This window comes from Thermobia domestica, chromosome 1 (genome assembly GCF_964235325.1).
Source record: "Thermobia domestica chromosome 1, izTheDome1.hap1.1, whole genome shotgun sequence".
In the NCBI taxonomy this organism is placed as follows: Eukaryota; Metazoa; Arthropoda; class Insecta; order Zygentoma; family Lepismatidae; genus Thermobia; species Thermobia domestica.
Genome location: NC_137454.1, coordinates 191664701 through 191683143, shown reverse-complemented (window position 1 = coordinate 191683143; position 18443 = coordinate 191664701). Strand labels below are relative to the sequence as shown.

The 18443-nt window shown below is 33.5% G+C and overlaps 1 protein-coding gene across 3 annotated transcripts in view; it reads right to left on the bottom strand.

Moving 5' to 3' along the window:
* Positions 1 to 3623: 3623 nt before the first annotated feature.
* LOC145692290 (stAR-related lipid transfer protein 7, mitochondrial) overlaps positions 3624 to 18443 on the bottom strand; it is a 61383-nt gene continuing 46563 nt past the window's right edge. For 2 of the 3 annotated variants that reach the window (XM_081767589.1, XM_081767592.1), the window contains exon 8: positions 6935 to 17210. The gene's annotated coding sequence lies outside the window, so the exon portion shown is untranslated. Of the gene's footprint in view, positions 17211 to 18443 lie in introns of all 3 variants that reach the window. The other variant, XM_081767590.1, reaches the window with a different exon arrangement.

Below are 18443 nucleotides of genomic sequence, written 5' to 3'. Positions count from 1 at the left end.
TAATGTGGTAAAATGAATGTCTTTGCCTAACCAAAAACACGTTTTTCTTGACTATTCAAACAAAAGTTTCATTTTTCCTTTAATCTGTTGGGAGTGGGAACTGGTAAAAATTAAAGAGAAAAAAACACCAATGTTTGCATAGGTAATCTACAACTTTTGTTAGAAATACATAAACCATTTTCCTCTATTTGAAGTTTTTATAGTTAAACATTATGGATAATTTAAATATCGTCAGGTTCCATATACATTTACCTTTTAAATCTGTTCCTCTTCTACCACTCGGATGTCGAGGTTTTCCAGAGAGCTCGCCACTTGCAACTGTCCTGCACCAGATCCTTCACTCTTTTCCATGGAGTGTCGTGCCTCTTGGAAGTCTTTTCTATAGCCTTTTTCCAAGTTTATAATGGCCACCACCTTGGTTTTTTCTTCTCTAACCCTTCTGATTTTGCTCCCCACAATTGTTTGAGAGACCTTTTCTCTTTCATCTTGATGATATATCTAGCTGTCGAAGTTCAGCTTATTCAATATGCAACTGTTATTGATCTTTGCCTGATGGTTTGATTCCTAATTCTATCCTTCTTTTTTTCCCTTGCAACTCTTCTAAAAAAAATTCATTTCTACTGCCTGTAGCTTTTGTTTCTGTCTCTCACACCCATATGTAAATGTAGAGACGCATACTGATCGGTAAACTGCTATTTTTGTTTCCTTGCTTATTTCTTTCTTCCCTAAGAAACCTCTGTTAATGGCGCCATAGTCTGCTTGTATTTGTTATTCTGCAGTTCAGTTCTCCTTCTATCAGGGGCGGCTTGTCTATAAGCGCTGCAGAGCTGCAGAACTACTAGCTATTTTAGTGGAATAAATGTATTTTCAGTTTAGTTGAATTGTTTAATTTAATCAAGGTAATAACATGTAATGATGATATTTGGTTTAACAGGGACCTGAAATTGTACTTCTGGATATGCTACATAGCGTTCAATTACTGGAAACACCTTCTGAAGCTTACTAATATTGCAAGAGCTGTGCATGGATTGTCCTATGCTTTTTAGCATTGAGAGACCGAAATCTTTACCAGCCGCGCTATATTACGTTTTCCTTGTTCCTTTGATACGATTTACTAGAGCTGCACTTCCAGCAGCTCAGAACTCACGAATACTTCCGAACAAGCCGAAGACACACGAGGTGATGTACATGAGGCGCCGTTCTCTTGTTTTTTGGCGCTTTATAAATACAGTATTCCATGTTTGCGTTTGTGCAAATTTTCTGAACAAACACAATTTGTGTGACAATTTTAAGGAAACCATAAAACTTTTGGGAATTCTTTTAACTACCCCAATGACAATAGGTAAAACAGAACGTTACTTCTCTAACTTAAAAATAATTAAAATATTTTTGAGAAGCACAATATGCCAGGAAAGAGTCAATGCTTTAGTTGCCGTTATCAATTGAACGTGATCGCATATCCACCATACCGTATTTTAATGATAGAGTAATAGAACATTTTACACAGCAAAAGACACGTTAGATGGACTTCATTTACAAACGATAAAATAAGATATCTATAATGCAGTAATATTAATAAAATTTCTGCCTGTAGACATTACGTGAATCCGAAATTTTTATGGTATCTATCTGAAAATAGTATGTTTCTTACGATATGGATATTTTATTTTTAAAGTTTGTTACACGCAACAGTGGCGTATTTAGGAGGGAGCTATCGGGCTCAAGTTTCCCCGAAATTCATTAAAACTTGTAGGCATCCAAAAGAGGAAAACTTAAGTGCTTATTCATATGCTGTGTATAGCTCCTCCCGAAACAAAATCCTAAATGCGCCACTGGCACCCAATAATCAAAGCAATAGTGTTTTGGTTGCATGATACAGTAAAGTTGTATACGATAATTGTCATTTATAACGATTAGAGTGCTAAAAAATATGCTGGTTCGTATACATTTTATAATTGGAAACGGGTAGTTTAATATATATATACGCAGCACCACCTAAGATTATGGTATCGAGCCGCTACTGCCTTCTATCTTTCTCTGTTAATAGCAATCCCGATATATTTGAATTTGTCGACTTGTTCTAGCTCTTCTCTTCCTAGATATATTACGCACGGTTTATTTGTCCTGTTGATGCTCATTACTTTCGTTTTTTTCCTTGTTTATCTTCGTAATTCACTTATTCAGTTCTTTGTAAATTATATCCAAATTTCTTTGTAGATTAGCTTGTGTATTTGCAAAAATAAGTATATCGTCTGTATATAGCAGTTCTGATATTTTTATGGGTTTTAGGTTCTAGTTTCCTACTTGGACTTTCCTAGTTTTCAACATTTCTTTGATGATATCGCCCATTAAATTATGAAAAGATATAGCGATAGTATGTCTCCTTGTCTTACTCTTGCTTCTCTGAATCGCTTGTTACCTGTTCTTACGTAATACTTGCACTTCTTGTAAAAGCTTTGAATTGCTTTTATAAACTCTCCGTTTATCCTTTTTCTTCAGGGTTTTCCACAGTTCTTTCCAATGTTCTATATATATGGGTAGCAAAGTGGTTGACAGACTAACCTATTAAAGATACTAAGACCGGAAATAATTAAATATCTAACTCAATTTCTATTCGTCTCTCCGGAAGTTCACGTGGAATGCAAATTATTCCATAAGATGAATATTTTATAAGATGACAGCACACGCAAGAACACACAATATATACCTACCATAATTTCTCAAATTTTATGTCTTAACTAAAAACATCTCTTATTGATCATCTTTACTACAACAACAAACACCATGGATAATAATCTGTTGTTCATAAGCTGTTTTTAAATTGGCTTTGTGGAACGATATAGTGAAGAAGTTTATGCATTTTACTTATCGTTGGTTTTTGGAACAATGATTCAATGATAACTTTTGTTCTGAAACAGTAGTGTCTGAATGAACTATGGTCCTATGGAAAGTGTCTTGCGGAAACTATGCATCTTAAATAATAACTTCACAAGAATTTTAGGAAAAAATGGATCAAAAGGTTGCGATCTTGGCCAATAATTAGTTTTTGGATCAGGGGTCACAAAATTTTTCAACGGCCCCTAAATCGAGTTTTCGTATTTTCTAAGGAATAAGCACATCATACTGAGTTAAATGATAGTTTGGGTTTGGCTACACTATATGTAGTTCCCCACATATAAGGCCTACAAGAAATTTTTTGTTGCAATATATTGGATCTTTCTGGCCAATAATTAGTTCTCCAGATATAAGGCCTACACGAAATTTTTTGATTGAAATATGTTGGATCTTTTGACCCAAAAAGCAACGTTGCATTACACCAAGACATTTCTGATGTTATTAGCATTTCTATTACATGGATCTATTTCCAGTTCGAATGTTGGCCAGTTTTTATTTCCGACATTAATTTTTAGATACTTTACGTCATATCAGCAACTGCATTTCTAGAATTTATTATATACGCCTACTAAATTTATAGTAGGAGTTGACGTATAGTGGACCACCAAGCCCATTTGACGGCCTGGAATAACTTACGACTCCTGACACACTACTGAGCTATTATGCTTGGCGAGTTCACTAGCCTCCTTGATTACAGGGACTAGGTAAGAAACAAATAAACAATGAGATTTGTACTGTTTGTAGTTTATTTCAAAAGAAATACACTACTTAGGTTCAAACACAATATAGCTGAATCTTATTTTAACAATGCAAATGTAGTAGTATTTATTTTTCTGTAAAAATTAATTCAGAGTTACGGATAACAATAAAATGAACCTTGAGCAACAAATGATCTGACAATTGGACTTTTTCAGCCGTTTACTAACAAATTTTATGTTACTTTAACAGCAACAACATTATATATTTCAACAACACAAATAATAACGTCTCACGTACACAATCTCTTCTACATTCATACATCATACATTTCATAAATATATATGGTATATTTAAAATACCACACAAACGACAACACATCAATGTCTCCAAGGAAGAACATTAAATTTGTCAAAACCATAACTTGTCATATCTCTATCAACAACTATCGAATTGTAAAAGTTTGAAAAGCGTAAAATCTGCATTGTTAATGGATTAAAAACTCACACCGACGGAGTTCTCACGTCCTACATCTGCCTTTAATAGTGTCACATTCTAAAATTTCTGGCACAATAATAGCGAAGATTATGAAAAACTATGAGGAATAAAAATGCTAAATTTGATATTTTCCTCTGTGTATGTAACCAAGGAATGTACTGATATTTTATATCAAGCAGACGTGTATTTAGAACTATGGATCTATACGATGCTTTAATTTCTAACATTAAAGAGAATAAATCTTGCGCTTTTCAACACTTCAGTGTGAACATATCACTCATTCTTTCTGGATATGTGAACGTGCATATTGAAAGTTGATACTCACCTTTTTTCCAATTATTCTATCCCAGTATTTTGTACCTTCCTTCTCTCTGTAATGAACATTGCAGCGAAGGGTATCATTATAAGAAATATAACCTAAGCAAATAACGTTAACATTAGGACAAGATGATAAAACGTGGGAAGGATTGGTGGGTAAACAGAAGGAAAATACTGGACAGCAAATAGTAGGAAGGCATGTGTATAGTGTATGAATAGAGTGAATGGGTTCCGAGGAATGGCAAAGCCCAACTCTCTCATTTCTTAGTAGCATGTAAAAGACATTTAGAAGAACTCCACCTTCAAAACACTTCAGATGTAGGATTCATGTAGATGTCCATACATGATTCAAAAAATAAATAAATAAAAAACTCATTTATGAAACACTTTGTACATGGTTAGTGAAATAATGAACAATGTTTCTGTACTTACTGAAAGATATCAATGTTCAGCTATTACGGTAAGCATAGCTTTTATTTGGTAGAAACCAGGAGACAAATTCAGATAAAATTACTTACCTACTAGTCGAATGTAACTTGAATTAAACTTTCTTAATGTTACTTGTTACTTACAAATTTTATAGAACCTACATAATATTTTGTGGATTACATACAGAGATACCTCACAAATACACATCCGAGGAAGAATCAGGATTTATAATATTACAGAACTGAAGCAGATTAACAAGCAAATTTCATCAACTTTAAATAAACTATAAAAATCTTTCATTTATGTATGACTCAAAATATCGGTCTTCATCCGTAAACACCAAATAAAGTTTCACATTGCATACCAAACAGTTAAAATATATTTATTTAATTATAAAACACTTATTTCTTTCGTGTTTAGGAGATCTTACTAAGTTATGATAGACAAAAATTAGACATAACAGAAACGAGTAGCTAATTCTGTCACTACTCAGATGCTGATAATTTTTATTCAATGATACAAGCGTTCCTAAGATCTGTTTGAACTATTTTGCGACAGACCTCACCAGTTTTAAGAAAGTATTCCTTTTGGAGTAATGTTGTATTACCTAGCAAAATCATCCGCAGGTTACTACAGTGGTCAATATTTAATAGTATTTCCCTTACATCACCGACACTTAACTCGTGGAAGCGATTGATGACGTCTCTAAAGCTAAAAGGTCATATAGCAAATGTTGTGCCTTTATGTCATATGGCTCAAAGGTAACATGTATCAAGAAAATCATCATCTTTGCTCTCGGGCTGGGATTTTCCAAATTTGTACCATATAAACCTAAAAACTCGTGTCGTATACCGGATTTCATGCCTATGCATCCAGCGGTTAAAAGAAAGAGATATTTCTCGATTTCTCTTTCAAAAACTGGTGATTGGTTATGTGAGCCTGGAAGTGAGTTAGTCAACGAAGTATTAGGAATTGTTTCCGTGAAGCAGGGTTTCACAATCAAGAACCGAATGTTGAAGTCGTACAAGAATAATTTACGCTCACGTGGAACCTGATATCAAATACAACGCATATTTAGATGTCGACAGTGAAATTACTGTATGTGGAGAGCTGACAAGAGGAGATTATGCGCTCTACCACTGAACCACTATGCCTTCCAAAGATTTATTAAATGCCAATTAAATGTTGCTAGTAATATATTTCAAAAAATGATTGAAATAGAAGATTTTGCTGACAATGTAAAAGCACATATCAAAGCAAACGAAGATCACATATTTCTTTAAGTGATAAGATAATTAATATTGTTACTTATGTGCATGTGGATTTATGTGTAAATTTTGTGTATATGGAACTGCACTTAAGTGTGTTTTCCATGGTACGGGTAGCTTAATTTCTGTACGAGTAAATGTTTGCTTGTAGTATTGGACCACGCAAATAATATGACAAATGCACGAGTAACAAAAGAGTTTTCTATATATAAACAGTGACACTAGAGGAGAATTTACCCTTGTTCTTCAATCAATGCAGATTTTTCACTTCAACTTACTGCTGGCTTTGTTTACGACTACTGCCCATCAGTACAGCAAACAGTAAGTACATTACCAGACAATGAATTACTTGATAAATATTTTCAAACTTCACTATAATCATTAGACAATCTTCTCCGTCATTATGACGTCTTTTCCAGAATATTTTATCACACAAGAACCGTAAGTAACTACTTCCTAACAGCTATAACAAAGCTATTTTTAAAAGTTATTTTACTTCTAATGTTCAAATGCTCACTATTTGATAATAATAATAATAATAATAATAATAATAATAATAATAATAATAATAATAATAATAATAAAGGAAATGTATGTATAACAAAAGAAAGAAAACAACTGAATAAACGGAAAGCTCAAATAAAACTGAAGTTTAACTCTACGAGTATGAGCTGCGTACCAAAATTACATAGTTTTGTTTAGTTCAAAAACAATTAATGAAACAGAAGTACATGTGAATTATTTTATACTCTAAAGTATATTACAACTCCATGTCGGTAATTGCCAAATTTGAAAGTTTTAACTGGAATAATAGTAATTGTGTAGGTTCGTAGTTTTTTATTTATTTTTTATTATGAAGGCAAGCTACTTTTGATACTACTCTGAAATGAATGAATAATTTCATTATATCCCAACAAAGTGCTATGATAACGTTTTAGTCTGCATGTGATGTAAACGTTGTCGATATTAATCGTAAGTTAAATACTATGGACTAATGGTGCTATCTATTACTAATGACAGATGATTGTAAAACAGTGCCCTTGCTAACAATAACACTCGGAATCAACCGAAGATTTGACAAATTCTAGACATCTAACACCACAGAAAACATCGCTTGTGTTGAGGACCAGAAAGTGAACTGTTGAGGATATCTGTAACTTTGTATGTTAAATGGCACCGTCAAAAGAATTATAACATATCACTTGCAGATCAGTTTATTTCCTACTGGGTTCTTTTACAACTGGATTAAGAGGAAGAGGAATCCGTATGACAACTGTCAGTGGTCATCTGACAAGTAACTGTTTAACCACTGGACATTTATTCCAGTTTGTTATTACAATGACTGGCACAGTGTATGCATTTTCTTCTTTAATCCAGAAACAAAATGGCGATCCAAACAGTAAAATATATATATATTTTTTTCGCCTTCATGCAGGATTCTTTACCAGGTTTTTTCAGGTAAAAAAAAGTTCTCTATACCACCTTCTGGCTAAGCAATTCTTTCTTGCAGTGTAAGATCACCCAAATCTCTCACAATCAGGTTTTCCTCTCCATTGGCACATCATATTATCCTACCAATACGGAATTGTGATATATATTTTATACGGAGTAAGAACATCGAAATTCGTCTTCACTTACCCTGCACACTTAATTTTTCCAGTGACTTCTGGTCGATTTTGTAACTGAAGGACTCATTGTGCAACAGACGTTTCAGATCGGGAAGTACCACTGGGAGGCAATTTTGTCAGTGTAAACTTCTAAAAGTTCTCAGATCATTTGATAGATAAAAATGCTTGTAATGATGTGTAGAAAACGAGAATAACATTGAAAAGCGATAGAAGGATTCATTCGAAAACTAAAAATTGTAAAAGATATGGAAAAACGCAATGTGATAGTAAGGTTTATGACATTGGGAGGGAGGGATATAAAATGAGATCACGGAGGTTTAATAAGGTGCAATAGTTTAAGTTAATATCCCCCTTAACCCCTCTCCCCCCCAAAAAAAAAACGAACAAATATGATCAACGATCTGACAACAGTAATAAATAGGTGGCAAAGTTCATGAAATGTCATCTTTTTTTTCCGTATAAAGACACAATGACCATCAAATATACATAGTATTACACTTAGTTTTGAAACAAAAAATGGTAATTTTAAAGTGTATATTTTTGCATAATTTACCAATTTTCAGCTTTCAGCTCTTTTTTTCCGATTTTATTTGATTTTATTTTTATTTATTTATTTATTTTGTCGTTTCTCAGTTAAGGTGATTTTTTTCGTCATTTTTCCTAAGTTTCGGTAATTTTCATTATTTTTTTTCAATCTTTTAATTTTGGCAATATGCTCGAGATCTTGTACCGAGGTAAATACATTTTTTCATAAGATGACAATTTACAAGCAAAAGAAACAGGATCTGAATTACATACATTAGTCTTTGTTCCTATGTTGTACAGACAATGGTAATGTACAGCAACCATAAATAAGGAAGTGGAAAAAGTTGGAGTTTTCATTTTCATTAAATATTTCCAAAATTAATTTGTGTGTGTAATATTTTTAAAATCATTTCTGACGTTTAAATTTGTTACGATTTGTATTTTGGTGGAAAGAGACAGCATACTTTGAATTTTCCCCTCCTACGAATGTATTTCTGATTTTCACTTTCCGATTTTTTATATATATAATTTGTTAATTCTAAACAATAATTATACGATTTACTTGGACACATTAGTTCTTTATGTTTATAGTAACGCCCAGGATAGGGAAACACACAATGCTATATAGTAGGCGAAGTGCGGAAAAGAAGTGCATTTTACACTGAATAATTTGCTGTGCCTTAATCGTTAAATTTTATTTGGTTATTTTATTTAAAAACAAATTAACATATTTCAACTGAAGAAACTACATTTTTTTTTTTTTTTTTATCGTAGACGCGATGCCTATCATTTGGTATTTTTGTTGCACTCTTTTAAAGTTACAGGTACAAATTTAATCGAACTTTTCACAATTTTAACGTCATTTTTTCAGGTTTTCTAGGGCATTTTGCAGATCATATATCTGTATTTTTTTGGTCATGAACTTCCGCCTGCTAGTAAATAAACAAGAAACCTACTAAATCAATAAGCTTAGAAGCACTAACTAAATTTAACTACATTTTGCCTGAGATATCCGCACCTAATCCTTCGGAATGTGTTTGAATATAGGACTGTGAATATCTTACAGTGTGAATGTGTATGTATAATGTAAGAGGTTTGCAAATTCATACTTGACTTCGTTATACGTAGGTATATACGTCATCATCCAAATTCACCTCTGATGAACAAATTATTGATATGACGTTACGATTGCTAGTAACAACAACTATTATTATTATTATTATCGTTATTATTATTATTATTATTATTAAGTATTCTGCCTGTTGGCAGATCCTGAAACTAATAACTAATACCCTCTCCTTTCGTTAGGAGCTGGAAATGTTTCTTCCTCGTTTCACGATTTTCAGCTTCCTTCTTTAACTCCCAATATTTTCTTCTATTTTACACATCATTGATAAGTTCCGTTTTTTTTTTTCTTTCTTTCTTTTTTCCTACTCCTACCATCTTATTATTTACGGCAATACGAAGAACACAATTTCTTCGCAAGATGTGTCCAATTCAGCTGGCCTTTCTACGAAGGATGCTGGACAAGAGCGTTTCTTCTCTCCTTTTTGTTTCGAACATTTTCGTTTACTCTCTCTGTCCATTTTATCTTCTCCATTTTCCGCCAACACCACATTTTGAAGTTCTATAGCTTCCGTAATGTCCAAGTCTCTGTACCATAAAATCTCACGCTCCATATATAGCACCTGACCAGCTTCTTCCTTAGTCCACTGTTAAGCGTGCTAGTTAGGAGTGATCATTTCTTGTAGATCGCCTCTTATGTTACAGCAATTGTTGACCTGATTTTTTTTTTTTCGCTTTAATAAGCGTCTCTCGTTAAAATAGTTCCCAGGTATTTGCTATGATCGATCTCTTCAAGCTCTCTTTGTTTGTTGTGACAACTATGAGAACAATAAAATAATTAAACTGCGTGACTATGGAAACAGAGGTAAGAATGTGTATATTGTGGTAGATAAAATCAGAAGTCAAAAGTGAATAGTTTACATCTTTCGCTGCGGAATAAACCCTACAGTTAACAGAATAAAATTACATGAAAGTACAAAAACCAGAGAAATTCAACAATATACTAAAACTTGTTATCACAAAGTTTTAGTATATTGGGAGATAATGCGCTGGAGGGATGCTTCACTTTCTTTGAGGGAATCAAAATGTGATTAAAGAAGAAAATCTCTCCCATCCCCCCAGTAATTTACATCTTCGGAAAACGTCACATAATTTTGGAACGCAACCCATGTATCAAAATTAGTCACTTCGTTACAAGTCTCCACACTATTCTTATACATTGTAAAACCGAAAATACCTAACACTTTATCATCACGAAAATGCTATCTCAACCTATACATAGGTATGTTAGGTCTAAAGATATATTTCAAAATGCTACAAGTATCTTTCCTTAAGAAAAAAAAAAAAAAAGAAAAAGAAATGCGCATTATCATCGATTCATTAGTTTTTATTCTATAGACTACAGAACAACTATGCAATAAAAAAATTCATTAGAGAACTTCAATTATCTAAAAAAAAATTTAGACGTAACGAACTATAAGATTAGCTAAAAGGTCAAATGCAACTCGTTTAGGAAGTACATGTATAATCTTTGTTACCCAGCACCCGATATACTGTGATACGTATCCCTACTTGACCGATTACATATTAAGCATACCCCATACTACAACACGAAAATAATTATACTGCTTCGGGGAATTATTGCTCTTGCTTTGGGTTCAAGCATACTCTTTAAAATTGCACACTTCGAGTCCTATTGCTATCATTCTAGAACTACCAATCAGAATTTCAATTCAATTGCATTTAATCTAACGTCTACTAAAGCAAATGTATAACATTACGTCCAATATAATTACAGATTAGATAATCTCGATAATTATATTTAATTTAAATATATTCAATAATTTTAATCACCTGCGCCTACCAGCAAATAGTAAATTTATTGCCATTATTTCTGTAAACACTTGCTTTTTTAATTATGTGCAACATGTATAGAGGACCACTTTTGCAGTAGTTCCTTCGATGTCGATGATTATTATTTTAAAGTTTATTAAAGTAATTAAAGAAATATGATACTTTTTCGAGAAACACAATACTATTTACAATAGCACATAAAACCCTTAAAACCATCCTGCAGATTCCTTCTGTGTCCACAAAACAGAGAAGTGATGAACGTGGAAGGCAATGCAACTTTATGTATATCACTTTTCCTTTCTAGTTTCCCGATGTTGAGAAGTGACACTTATGTCTAAACATTCAATCCGTTCACATCTAAATTTCGCTTCGCATTCTTACATTTAATAATAATAAAACGACAAATGCCTGACTTTCAACTTGTGAATTTAACTTAAGCGTAACCTTTACTATTTTAGCATTACCACGTATCCTTCAATTCTAATGCAAACATTTTCTTAGTCAAGCTAGTATATGATTCTTGCCACTTCCAAATTCATTCACACATTAAGAAAGATGTTATGGGTGGATGAAATTTGTAGTCCGTTAAATTCTTTTCAGTATTTTTTTTTTTTTAAGTGGAATCGCGTACCTTCAATAATAAACTTCCTTTAAAAAAATCTTTTAATTAACGAATATATATTCTTTCCCCATTTTCTATTTCGGTAATTTTACGTTTACTTAATTATTCCTTATCTTGCTTATAGCATGTTTGTAATACATATAGATGATAACCATTTAATTTTCCTTATCCTTTACAGGAACTTAATTTTGTTATCTTGACCAATCTTATTTGCACAAAGCTTGTAGGATTTCCTAATCGCTTTAGTTTTTAATAGTGAGTTTGCCACCTAACATGTAAATAGATTTTCAGAAGCAGCCTTCCTATCAACTTTGGCATGAAATTAAAAATCGTACCAGTCAACTAAAGAAGTATAAGAAATTTCAATTGTCTTTGTCTTCTTTAAGCTGTGACAATAATGCTAGGGTAAAAATTTATTTAACTGGTCAAATAATACCGGATTATCTTTGCAATGGTAATATTTTGTGAATTTCACACTAAATGATTTAGAAATCTGTCTTGAAAGGATTTACATTTACAGCTTTCCGGGACCCCAAGACGATGAGATCCATTTGTTTGTTGATAAATTTCATTTTCAAATTGGAAGACATTACTTTTGTTATTTTTTCTTAATCCCAATGCCATCAAGTAATTTCTTCCTTTTTATTCATGAAGACTTCGTACTAAGAATAGACATAAATAGACGGACAAGAATATATTTGTAGCGTTGGAAGAATATAATTGATTGAGTGAAAAAGAAAGAAAAAAAAAAAAAAAAAGATTAGTACTAACAAATGTTTGCTTCAGTTGTACGTAATTCTAAATCTAGAATGAACAAAATTAAGATAATTGAATACCAGATTGAGTCAACTGCTTTGTGGACAGCAGGACGGATCTCAGGGAGGCTTTAAGGATTTTACTATTGTGCATAGTTTTATTTTACATCAACAAATACCTTATACCTTCCTTTGTTTTATTATTATTATTATTATTCTCTTTGAAAATGAAATGCTGAACTCAATGAAAACGGGTCGCACATAAGGTATCATGTTTCTTGCATTCAGGCTCCCCAGTGTAGTTAGAATTCAAAATGTGTCTAGATATAGATTTATACGCCTCACGTTTTGTCTCTTTAGGCAAATCAAAATTGGATTCCCACTGGCGATATAAGAACAGTTACTCGAAAGTCTCTTAGTGCTTTCACAGATTTTTATGTATTTAGTACTAGCTCAAGTAATATGTTTAAAGAAGACACTAACGTCTCAAAAATACATTTATTCTCTCAGTTCGCACGCAATGAACATATCTCGTATTAAGTGGAAAAAGTCACATTTTTGTCACAGATGAATCAATAATTGTCACTTCCGATGTCTGCTAACAAAAGTGCAAAGTTGGACTGTGACTGCTAGGCAGAGAAAACATTGGTAAATGTATGTTTCACATTTACTTTCATACAGAAAGTTTACTGACCTTGCTTACTTTTGTTCCATTTATTCTTAGATGTTGCTGGTATCGAAAATTTAAATAAAAATTACAATTTTCTTCGTCATTATAATGTCCATAGATCATTGAAAAACAATATTTGTGAGTTTCAAAGTATATTTCTTTGAAAGTTACCAGGAAAGATTAGGGCGGAAATATAAGCGAAAATATGTCATACTTGGGCCATGACACCAAGTACACCAGATGGTGAATACGAACACTTTTTTTTTTTCTATCTGTTTCTTTGTTTGAAGGACGAACTTTATATACTGTACAAACTGAAATTGGTAGCAAAACTACGAAATAATACAGATCACCGGACATAATAGTTTCAATGTGTATATATAAATAATACCAAAAAAATCATGTTTTCTATATATGACTGTAGAAAAAGAATTGCACACACTACGATCTCACTTTACACGTCTTATGTCTGCTTGAGATTAATACAAATGTTGAATTATTCTGGATCTTAGAATTCGACACGCTTTATGAAATAAAATACACTAAGGCGGGTAACAACAAATATGACTGTGTTTAATGGAAACTTAATATTTTTCTTTCGAATATTCTTTTCAGATGCACCAAAGTGAATTTTATCACTAACAGAAAAATCTATGCTATAGGCTTGGTTTTGGAATGCAAAAGGAACATATGCAAACACATTCATCTTCAGTAAATACACATACTTCTATATCTATTCCTGATTTGAAATCACTGCAGTTAATACTAAACTTCCTGTAACAATGCTGCTCATACCGAAATTATATAGATCGGTCTTAGTACATATATAATCCAAACACAATGTAATTTTATAATCACGATTAATACGATTTCCAACAACACTTCGGGAATACGAATACCAATGCGCTAAGAACAAAATGAGATTTCCAAACCTCCGGACAATTCGAGATAATGTACGTGTTATAGCGTGCTAATAGATATACATATAAACGAGTGTAAAATATTGATTGACATAAATACACAACCAGACGCCAGTAGTGTGATCGGGAAACTCTAACTAGATAATCAGGAATATCGGAAATCAAGCTCGAATCTGTTCTGTTCAATAACAGTGACCTTCTGCTACACACTACAAAGTATCTCCTGCGTAACACGTTGAGACACGATAAGATTTTAGGAACGAACGCGAATATGGAAGTATCATAGTAAAACACATCCCTGGTTTCTACAGTCTAATACCAGTAACCCACTCTTCCTTTACAAATGTGCTCTGCACGAACTGTAATCCTATGAAAACACATGTATTTCTGCTTTTTCTACCAGAAAAATATTCACACAAAAGCTGCATAGAATAGCGGATTATCTTTACAAAATAATCTATAACCATCAGGTAGGTTGAGACCTGAGAATACGTCATATAAGCAGTATTTATTTCTTTGTACACATTGATAGACTATCAACTCAGCAAGTAGTTAGTTATTCGATTCTACTCCAATTCAACAGTGCTATTTTCTGTTTTCCGATTATTCTTCCATACACTTGCAATTGTTTACAAAGAAATTATACATATATATTCACTATACCATAATAGGTTCGGAATAATTTCGCTCCAGTATTTATCTTCCAAATTTCTAGAGATAGCTTTCTTTCTGGCCATTATCATGCTCAACTTACACTCCGCGACAACAGTATTTTTTTACTTTTTATCAGAAATTGCAACTTTTATGTCTACTTCTTTGAGTATGACGTCCCATGTTTATGCTCCGAGGCTAAGGGAACAGTGATAATAAAAATTAAATGAAATCTTTGAGTTTTACGTCCCACGGTTATGCCAGTTAGGCTAAAGGAGACGGTGATGATGAGTAATGAATGAAATGGTGGAATGAAGAAAGGGGGAGGAAACGGGAGAACCCCGAGAAAACCCACGCACAGGGTGTTTGTCCACCACAAAGTTCACTTGGCGGGGGCTGGGATCGAACCCGGGACCCCAAGTACCAGAGGTGAACGCTCTACCACTGAGCCACCGCGGCCCCAACAGTGATGATGATAAAGAACTTATTACACTGAAGAAAGTGGGACGAAACGAGACAAAATTCACGTATACGGTATTTGTTCACATAAAGCTCACTGAGAATTGGGATCCAACAAGGATTCCACACATCAAAGCTAAGCGCTCCACAACTGGCCCACCGTAGCCCCTTAACAGTATTTATATTTAACTGTCTCTATATTAGACAAAGAGGAAAACTTACATTCTAATGTTTACTAGAATGTAAAATGATTCTTAATAACTAGAAAAACGAAACTAACAGTACACACATGTATCTTAATATTTAAATTCTCACAGAACAGAGTTCTTGATTAGTATGTACCGGAAAGGTTTCATATATTTTTACTGAACGGCAAGTCTTCTATTCGGATGACGTGACTGAAGAAAACTATACGGAAAACCTCCTTGATCCGAATTATTATTATTATTATTATTATTTTCGTACTAACAAGAAAGCACCGATGTTAAGTACTGAACAACGTAGTGATAGGTTTTTAAAAATTAACAAGGATGTTATAATATTATATGTTCCTTTTTCACTTCCTAGAGACATATATTATTCTTTTATTCTAAGAAGTGATTTCATTTCTTTATTAGTGCAGATCAATCATTCTATAGTTATTCTTATTCAATTACATGCTTCGATATTTCTCTAAGAAATATCACAACATAAACATGTAAGGTCATTAAGTACTGGTTTTACTGTAATTGCATGTACCCATTTTCTGTAATAGATCGTCACCAGATCTTACTCACCGAGCTCTTCATTTCAAAGATAAAACGATTATGCCCACGGGCTACTTATGTTCTAATTTCCAGCTATTATGCAAATAACTGAAATCATTTTTATTAACTGAAGACCACGCCTTACTTATTTCCTACCTTAAGGAAAAATTATGAAGTTTCCCTGGAAGCTTCTAGATTGATCTTCATAGTTTCAAGTTCAATTACATCAGTTCCGCTATAAGTAATGTTTACGCGTTCTTAATGCGACTATAATCGATCAATTCCTTCTGTAATAATGCTCAAAGATAATATGTTTTTGGCTCATACACAATAAAGCAGCCACTGGTACAGCCAGCACCAGTATGAATTATTTCATATCAAATATATAAATTCACACATCCTAAATATCTTTGGCTATCGTTGATTCATCGAACGCTTCTGGCTACTAAGGAGTAATGAGCATGAAATGACTAACTATACTCACATATTTGAAGATACGAGTACAATGAATTTCTAAATCTATTATCGATTTTACTAACACTGTCAAGATTTAATAACATCTTAACTAACACCACACACATATGACTAGCAATTTTAGGTACAATGTGCCCAAAGCTACGCACAAAGTACAGAGTAGAAAAAGGAAACCACACCGCTAATTTTCTCTACGTACACGATTCACGTAAACTGACAGAATCGCTTCGCTATATTTGTACATATTGACTCGAGCAATACATCCTACCCTCAAAATATCGGAATTTTCTTACAGATTTACAATGAACAAGAAGAAGCAAATTTTGAAAAGTAACCTAGTCATCGATCGTACAGCAGTAACATTTAACAAAATAAATGCATCCTTCAGTTCAAATAAAAAAAAGTACTAATTGCTACGTGTCTTAACTACACCAAAGACCATAGCTATATCATATGCTTCAAACTACTGGTATATGGCATTGACAGATCAAGTGATCAATTATTCCTGAGAAATTGTCTTCGATATAACTTGTTTTTAAATTAGATCTTATAACATTAATAAGGTGTCTACATTTGCCGGATTTCTCTCGAAAGTATATTTAGTTCGCTGCATTATTTTGTTTCATTTTCCGCAGAGTATATGAACTACAAAATAACATATGGTAGCTGCATTCTGACAACTGTACATTGCTTCAACCTATACATCCACATGAACTACAGGAATTTTTCGTAAGCACCTAAAAGAAAGAAAGAAAAATTATTATTATAATGTGTACTAAGATATGCGAAAACTTCAACTTAGTAATTATATTTATGGAGGTCGCAAACAGAGAGAAAGTAATGATACACTGAGGAGAACGTTACTTTGATAAAAGGTAAACTATTCAAACAACTAATTAACTCTTCTAAACTAACAGAAGACTTTGTTCCTTGTAATATGTTAAGAGTACGCAAAGAACAGTTTTAAATGCGTATTAAAATTATATTTCGAAACTAATTTACATATTTGAGAGAAAACTTAAAAGCAGTAGGAAGGGCTGACAATGAGGAAGCTAACACTGTAACGGATCAGTTTGATTCTCAAATCTACAGTTCCCAGATACACAAAACTGCAAAACAATTACAGTTTTTCGTGCAAAAATACAGCAGCATAGGTTCCAAGACAAAATTCATATTTGGTCTAGGAATTAATTCGTGCGGGTGGACAAGAGATGGCGCAACGAACGGAGCGTCCCACAGTTCCGTGTATCCACACATGTGTTGCAAACCCCTGTCATCGCGTATCGTTCGTAGTATAGGGCAGTGGATTAAAGCGTCAACAACACCAGTTTGTAGTTAAGTGAACATGGCGCAATTTGTGCCTGATAAAGTGTTTTTGCGGGGTGTCCTGCTGCATTACTTTAACATGCAGAAAAGTGCGACTGAAAGTCATCGTATTTTGGTGGAAGTGTATGGTGACCATGCTCTAGCTGAGCGAACGTGTCAGAAGTGGTTTGCACGGTTTAGAAGTGGTGATTTCGGCTTGGCAGACCAAGAGCGAGCTGGACAGCCAAAAAAATTTCAAGACGAAGAATTGACAGCATTGCTCGAGCAGGATTCGTGTCAAACGCAGGAACAACTTGCAGCAGCATTAGGCGTTGATCAAACAACAGTCTCCAAACGCTTGAAAGCCATGGGAATGATTCAAAAGATGTCACATTGGGTTCCACATGAATTGAAAGACAGAGACGTTGAAAGACGAAAAACCATTTGCGAATTGCTGCTTCAACGACAGAGCAGAAAGGGGTTTCTGCATCGAATTATTACGGGTGATGAGAAGTGGATCCATTACGAGAACCCTAAACGAAAAAAGGCCTGGGTGAAACCAGGTGAACCAGGTCCATCACAACCAAAACGAGATATTCACTGTGCAACGGTTATGCTGTGCATATGGTGGGATATGAAAGGTGTGGTGTACTATGAGCTGCTGC